Genomic DNA, 7,784 nt, shown 5'->3' with positions numbered 1-7,784 from the left:
CCAAATAGCAACCCAAAAGCAGAATGAGGGAAGAAATGAAAACACAGTCTAACCATAAAGTGGAGTGTAAACCAATTCGGGAGCGGTTGACGGTCTTTACTCCTCAACCCGTGTCCTGGATGCAGAGCCCACTTTTTCTATAATTTTCAGGCAGAGAACTCCTTCCTCTCATTGATACCCACCCACACTGAAAACTGGATGAATGGCTGTCATTGAAATCAAAAGGAAAGCCAGGACAGAAATAATTCCTATCCCTACTGTTCCTGCCAGAGACATTAGATCTTTGTCCAGTAAAAAAAAAAAAAATCCCCATCCTTCTTGCCGCCTTATGTGGTTTCCCACTGTACTCATTACTGACCATGAGTAGCTCTAACGCTTGGGAGTCAAAGGAGAATGTCCTCCTAGTAGATTGCGCTTGTCAATTGCTGGGTTGGCCAAGAAGTGCATTCAGGTTTTTCTGTTACATCATATGGAAAACCCGAATGAACATGTTGGCCAACCCAACCCTTCACAAGAACGATGGCGACTGTCAACTAAGTCATACAGATGATGTGAAATATAGAAACTGTCTGTATTCTCGTGGCATCATTTCTTCGATTAGTTAAAATGAGGCTTTTCCTTGGTTTTCTAGGAAGCAGTGTCTAATGGCAGTAGAGGACATATAAGTTTCTGTATCAAGCTGTGGAATAATGGCAGAACGGGGAATAGTTGTGTTCTGAAATCACGAAGTCACTTAAATGTCACTGCTAGGTTGATGAGTTGCTTTAAAAAAAAAAAAACGACAACAGAGGATGTTAAAACATATTACATAGGTAGAAATACAACTTATTATTCCAATAGACCAAATAAGCCATCAAATAAGGCAACAAATTCAGAAAAGTCAAAACAAAATTCATAGGAAGATAAGAAAGTGAAATTTTCTTTAGAGGAAGGAGCAAAACTGAAGAGTTCCATGGAATATGTAGAAAGCAGAACCCCTGATTATTGTAGAAATGCTCCATGTGATCCATTCCTTTTCTCCCTCTACTAAGAAAAAAATAAGCAGTTAACTTCCAATTCCGAAGCCCTCATAAGGAAGATGGGTTTAAGAAGAGAGAGGGAGAGGGGGGGACAAACGGAGAGAGCAGCATCAGCGCATGTACACCGCTGTGTGTAAAGCGGCGGCTGCGGGGAAGAACCGCACAGCGAGCTCGGTCTGCCCTCCGTGCTGACGCCGATGCTGGGAGGAGGCAGGGTCGGGGAAGCGCAGAGGGAGGGGGTCTATGTGTAATTACGGCTGATTCGCGCTACTGTGCGGCAGAAACCAACACAAAGGTGTGAAAAATTAAAAAGCAAAAACCTGGAAAAAAAAAAGATATGCAAGAAATAATGGGAGTTTCCACAGGGACGAGTAGACTGGTCTTAGAGCCGGGGAGGCAGGCTTCTTGCCTTCTGAGGGTTCTATCCTTGTTGGCTCTGGGACGGTATTTGTGACAACCTCTGATGTTTTCCCGCGCCCTTAATCCCTTGTGCCTACTGTACCAGGGACATCTTGGCTTATTAGTCCCGCTGCTTCCCTTCAATGTGTGCTGGGAGAGGGGACAGCCATCAAATTAGTCTTGAACTTGGTGTGAAAAAGCACACCATTTAAATGCAAACCAGGAAGCCAGAACTGCAAGCAAGGCCTCTAATTGCCTCCAAATTCAAACGAGAATCTGCTCTGTGGGTCATCAGTCCTTGGGTAAAAACAAGATGTTCTTTTATGAAAAGCAGATGTATAAAGATTTCAAGGAGAACTTTTTGGATTCTAAATGCAGCAGTCTCCCTGTCAACTAAAACGCCCCGGAGAGTGCCCTTAGATTTGTGTCACAAGGAATCACTTCTCCCTGAGGGAAAAACACAGTAAAGACTTCCTGAACCAGGTGAGCTCTGCTGAAAGTCAGTGTCAGACAAGAATGCACCTGGCGTCTTGTTACCAAGGAAGAGACCAGGGTCTGTCCGCCCTCCTTGTTATGCCTCTGTGGTCTGCTCCGGAGTAAACCCTGCCTTCCTATTCCTCCTTAGAGCCTCATGGAACAGTGTTGGACCTCGGGAGCCCCTGAATAAAAGACCATTTGCAACCGATCTTCCTGACCTTTTTCCAAGTGATTTCTGAGGTTTTGCCCATTTTCTGTCCAGCCTCCTTCCTCTGTGGATTCTACTGATGTAGGGTTTGATGTTTCCTCAAATGCAGCTTATCAGTCACCTTCCTTCTCTCTTTTTTAATTTTTTGGAAGAAACCACTGTACCAACCAGCTTTGTGAAATAACCGAGAAAGCAGACAGGGACCAGAACACACTTGTGTGTTACACGTGCCACTGTGACCCTGGGGTGGAGTCGGGAGAGGAAAAGACAGAAACGACGGGGACAGCGCCTGAAAGTTGCATTCGCGTGGGTCCCCCACCAAAGGAAAGAAAACTTTTTTTTTTCTTTTTTTTTTTTTTCTTTCTGCCGGTAAACAGAACGAAATGCAGCGGGAGAAATGAGAGCAAAGGGTTCCCCGTCCTTGGGCGGGACTCGCCTCCCCCACCCCCACCCGCCTGCACAGTGCGCGTGCGCGCCGGCGTCGTCGTCGTGCACCTCCCCCGGGCCAGGGGGCCTGCGCACCGAGGACCGTCACTTACTGCCACCTCGTTGTCCCTTTGCTTCATCGTGTGCCCCTGCCGAAGACAAGGAGAAGCCATTTGTTAAAGATGTCTTCATAGGTCGAGCAAGCAGTATCTTAAATACAGCCGTTTAAATGCTTCTCACCCTTCAAACGTGCCTAGAAAGATGTTTAATTAATCAGAGAGCTTGGGATATCTAAGCTGCCATTGGTGGCATGGAGTATCTTTAAAGACCATAAAAATCATTGTTAATAGATGCACACAACATGGACAACTTGCTATGGGGGAGATTAACTCAAGTCTTAAAAGTATTATTTGATAAACCGTCTCTTGAAGCCATGGGTCCTCTCTTCTTGGCCCTATCACGTGTTCCAGTTTCCAGGGATCAACATAGAAACAGTAAAAATGTACATCATGCTGGTTTGCAAAAGACATGGATGGTCATCCCACTGCTTTGAGATCGTACTTATTAAGTATGCCTCTGTTATATTCTCCACTTGTGAAAGAACTCTTAAGATCTACCCTGCCTTAGAAGAACCTAGAGGGAAATGCACAGATCACAAGTATACTGCGAAGTCTTTTGCAAAATGCATTTACCCTACAACACTACCAAGACATAAGACACTGCCCCAGAAAGTTCTCACTTCAGTTATGAACCTACTCTTTTTAAAAAATTTATTTATTTTAATTGGAGACTAATTACAATATTGTGGTGGTTTTGCCATACGCTGACATGAATCTGCCACGGGCGAACATGTGTCCCCCATCGAGAACCCCCCCGCCCCCGCCATCCATTCCTCAGGGCCGTCCCAGCGCACCAGCTTTGAGTGCCCTGTTTCACGCATCGAACTTGCACTGGTCATCTCTTTCGCATATGGCAATATACATGTTTCAGTGCTATTCTCTCAAACCATCCCACCCTCGCCTTCTCCCACAGAGTCCAAAAGTCTGTTCTTTGTATCTGTCTCTTTTGTTGTCTTGCATATAGGGTCATAGTTACTGTCCTTGTAAATTCCATATATATGCACTAATATACTGTATTGGTGTTTTTCTTTCTGACTTCACTCTGTATAATAGGCTCCTGTTTCATCCACCTCATTAGAACTGACTCAAATGTGATGAACCCTACTCTTCCTGGAACAAACAATTGATCTGATTTCTGTTACCATAAATTACATCTCGTCAAAGATGAACTGGAGATGATTTCTGAGCTAACTTTCTGTTCTAGTGTCTTATGAATCTTTTAAAAAAATACTCTTTGAGGTGTGTATGTGTATGGAAAAGCAGTATAGTGCTCATTGAAGATAATATTTAAAATATCCAAAAGTAGACTATAATCCTTCTATTGATACTAACTTCTGTAATTAATGTTACACAGTATTTCCTTATATTATTTTTCTATCTCTTTCTCAGTTCAGTTCAGTCGCTCAGTCGTGTCCGACTCTTTGCGACCCCATGAATCATCTACCTATATATAAAACCATTAATTTAAATAATGAAAATTGCAAACATGAAGGAAATTAGACAACAGTAAGTATATCCAGAATATATTTACTATCCAGATTTAGTGTTAATATTTTTCAAATTTCCTTGCAATCTTTATTTAAAAAAATAAAACATGATGGATAAATTAAAATTTTTACACATAGTTTTAATATATCTGTATATTATCTTTTACTTCCAGAGATTACTGAATCCTGATATTAGTGTGAATCCACAACTTGCATGTTTTTATACTTTTACACAATATATATTTACAAATAGACACAATAGGAAGTAGGTAGTATTACGTGGTGTGTTATAAAATAGACATAAGTAATTATTCTTTTAACCATTATGCAGTACTTGGATGCAATCTTAAAAATGACAGGATGATTTCTGTTCGTTTCCAAGGCAAACCATTCAATATTACAGTAATCCAGGCCTATGCCCCAACCAGTAATGCTGAAGAAGCCGAAGTTAATCGGTTCTATGAAGACCTACAAGACCTTTTAGAACTAACACCCAAAAAAGATGTCCTTTTCATTCTAGGGGACTGGAATGCAAAAGTAGGAAGTCAAGAAACACCTGGAGTAACTGGCAAATTTGGCCTTGGAGCACGGAATGAAGCAGGGCAAAGGCTAATAGAGTTTTGTCAAGAGAATGCACTGGTCATAGCAAACACCCTCTTCCAACAACACAAGAGAAGACTCTACACATGGACATCACCAGATGGTCAACACCGAAATCAGATTGATTATATTCTTTGCAACCAAAGATGGAGAAGCTGTATACAGTTAGCGAAAACAAGACCAGGAGCTGACTGTGGCTCAGATCATGAACTCCTTATTGCGAAGTTCAGACTTAAATTGAAGAAAGTAGGGAAAACCACTAGACCATTCAGATATGACCTCAATCAAATCCCTTATGATTATGCAGTGGAAGTGAGAAATAGATTTAAGGGACTAGATCTGATTGATAGAGTGCCTGATGAACTCTGGACGGAGGTTCGTGACATTGTACAGGAGACAGGGACCAAGACCATCCCCATGGAAAAGAAATGCAAAAGAGCGAAATGGCTGTCTGAGGAGGCCTTACAAATAGCTGTAAAAAGAAGAGAGGTGAAAAGCAAAGGAGAAAAGGAAAGATATAAGCATCTGAATGCAGAGTTCCAAAGAATAGCACGGAGAGATAAGAAAGCCTTCCTCAGTGATCAATGCAAAGAAATAGAGGAAAACAACAGAATAGGAAAAACAAGAGACCTCTTCAAGAAAATTAGAGATTCCAAGGGAACTTTTCATGCAAAGATGGGCTCGATAAAGGACAGAAATGGTATGGACCTAACAGAAGCAGAAGATATTAAGAAGAGGTGGCAGGAATACACAGAAGAACTGTACAAAAAAGATCTTCACGACCAAGATAGTCACGATAATGTGATCACTGACCTAGAGCCAGACATCTTGGAATGTGAAGTCAAGTGGGCCTTAGAAAGCATCACTACGAACAAAGCTAGTGGTGGTGATGGAATTCCAGTTGAGCTATTTCAAGTCTTGAAAGATGATGCTGTGAAAGTGCTGCACTCAATATGCCAGCAGATTTGGAAAACTCAGCAGTGGCCACAGGACTGGAAGAGGTCAGTCTTCATTCCAATCCCAAAGAAAGGCAATGCCAAAGAATGCTCAAACTACCGCACAATTGCACTCATCTCCCACGCTAGTAAAGTCATGCTCAAAATTCTCCAAGCCAGGCTTCAGCAGTATGTAAACCGTGAACTCCCAGATGTTCAAGCAGGTTTTAGAAAAGGCAGAGGCACCAGAGATCAAATTGCCAACATCCGCTGGATCATGGAGAAAGCAAGAGAGTTTCAGAAAAACATCTATTTCTGCTTCATTGACTATGCCAAAGCCTTTGACTGTGTGGATCACAATAAACTGTGGAACATTCTGAAAGAGATGGGAATCCCAGACCACCTGACCTGCCTCTTGAGAAACCTGTATGCAGGTCAGGAAGCAACAGTTAGAACCGGTCATGGAACAACAGACTGGTTCCAAATAGGAAAAGGAGTGCGTCAAGGTTGTATATTGTCACCTTGCTTATTTAACTTATATGCAGAGTACATCATGAGGAACGCTGGGCTGGAAGAAGCACAAGCTGGAATCAAGATTGCTGGGAGAAATATCAATAACCTCAGATATGCAGATGACACTACCCTTATGGCAGAAAGTGAAGAGGAACTCAAAAGCCTCTTGATGAAAGTGAAAGAGGAGAGTGAAAAGGTTGGCTTGAAGCTCAACATTCAGAAAACAAAGATCATGGCATCTGGTCCCATCACTTCATGGGAAATAGATGGAAAAACAGTGGAAACAGTGTCAGACTTTGTTTTTTTGGGCTCCAAAATCACTGCAGATGCTGATTGCAGCCATGAAATTAAAAGACGCTTGCTCCTTGGAAGGAAAGTTATGACCAACCTTGATAGTATATTAAAAAGCAGAGACATTACTTTGCCGACCAAGGTCCGTCTAGTCAAGGCAATGGTTTTTCCCGTGGTCATGTATGGATGTGAGAGTTGGACTGTGAAGAAAGCTGATCGCCGAAGAATCGATGCTTTTGAACTGTGGTGTTGGAGAAGACTCTTGAGAGTCCCTTATACTGCAAGGAGATCCAACCAGTCCATTCTAAAGGAGATCAATCCTGGATGTTCATTGGAGGGACTGATGCTAAAGCTGAAACTCCAATACTTTGGCCACCTCATGAGACGAGTTGACTCACTGGAAAAGACTCTGATGCTGGGAAAGGTTGGGGGCGGGAGGAGAAGGGGACGACGGAGAATGAGATGGCTGGATGGCATCACCGACTCTGTGGACATGAGTTTGAGTGTACTCCGGGAGTTGGTGATGGACAGGGAGGCCTGGCGTGCTGTGATTCATGGGGTCGCGGAGAGTCGGACACGACTGAGCGACTGAACTGAACTGAACTGAATATTGTTATGCATTTGTGATCAATATGAATTACGGTCTTCATTTGTGTCCACCATTCCCCTTGGCTTCAGTTGTTTCCTGCACCACACTCTTTCCTCTGGGCTCAATTTCCTTTTACTGTTGTACTTCCTTTGGTAGCTTTTAGAGAAAAGATGTGTGAGTACCAAATCTTTCTTTTTTCCTGAAAATGACAAATGTCATTTTCTTAAATGATACTGAAACTAGTGAAGAACTCGATGTTGACCATTATTTTCATCCATGTTTTGAAGACTTAGAATTATTCCATTATCTTCTGACTTAAGTTCTTGATCTTGGGAAATTGCTGTCCTTGCAATACCTATTTATTTGTGGTTAACGCTTTCTCTTTAATTGTTTTAATTTTTCCTCTCTGTTGGTGTTCTGCAGTGCATAAATGTGAACTTATTTTGTTTTGTTTGTGCCAGATCTTGGTTGCGGCATGCAGGACCTTCCATTTTTGCTGTGGTGTGTGGTATCTTTTAATTGTGGCATGCGGGGTCTTTAGTTGCAGCATGCAAACTCATGGTTGTGGCATGTGGGAGGCCTGTGGGATCTAGTTCCCTGACCAGGGATGGAACCTGGGCCCCCCCTGAATTGGGAGTGCAGAGTCTTAGCCATTGGACCACCAGGAAAGTCCTGTGAATTTATTTTAAATATGCCCTTCTTGTAACTTATTATTCTTGTT

General features: G+C 42.5%; 1 protein-coding gene across 1 annotated transcript in view; it reads right to left on the bottom strand.

Annotated features, from left to right (window-relative positions):
* Positions 1 to 2,565: 2,565 nt before the first annotated feature.
* LOC129556406 (ADP-ribose glycohydrolase MACROD2-like) overlaps positions 2,566 to 7,784 on the bottom strand; it is a 1,168,845-nt gene continuing 1,163,626 nt past the window's right edge. Inside the window, exon 14 of the mRNA XM_088844309.1 lies at positions 2,566 to 2,678. The gene's annotated coding sequence lies outside the window, so the exon portion shown is untranslated. The remainder of the gene's footprint in view (positions 2,679 to 7,784) is intronic.

The sequence above is a fragment of the Moschus berezovskii genome, chromosome 15 (genome assembly GCF_049115385.1).
Source record: "Moschus berezovskii isolate FMDL1 chromosome 15, NW_MosBer_1.0, whole genome shotgun sequence".
Lineage (NCBI taxonomy): Eukaryota > Metazoa > Chordata > Mammalia > Artiodactyla > Moschidae > Moschus > Moschus berezovskii.
This window is presented reverse-complemented; position numbering and strand designations above follow the sequence as displayed.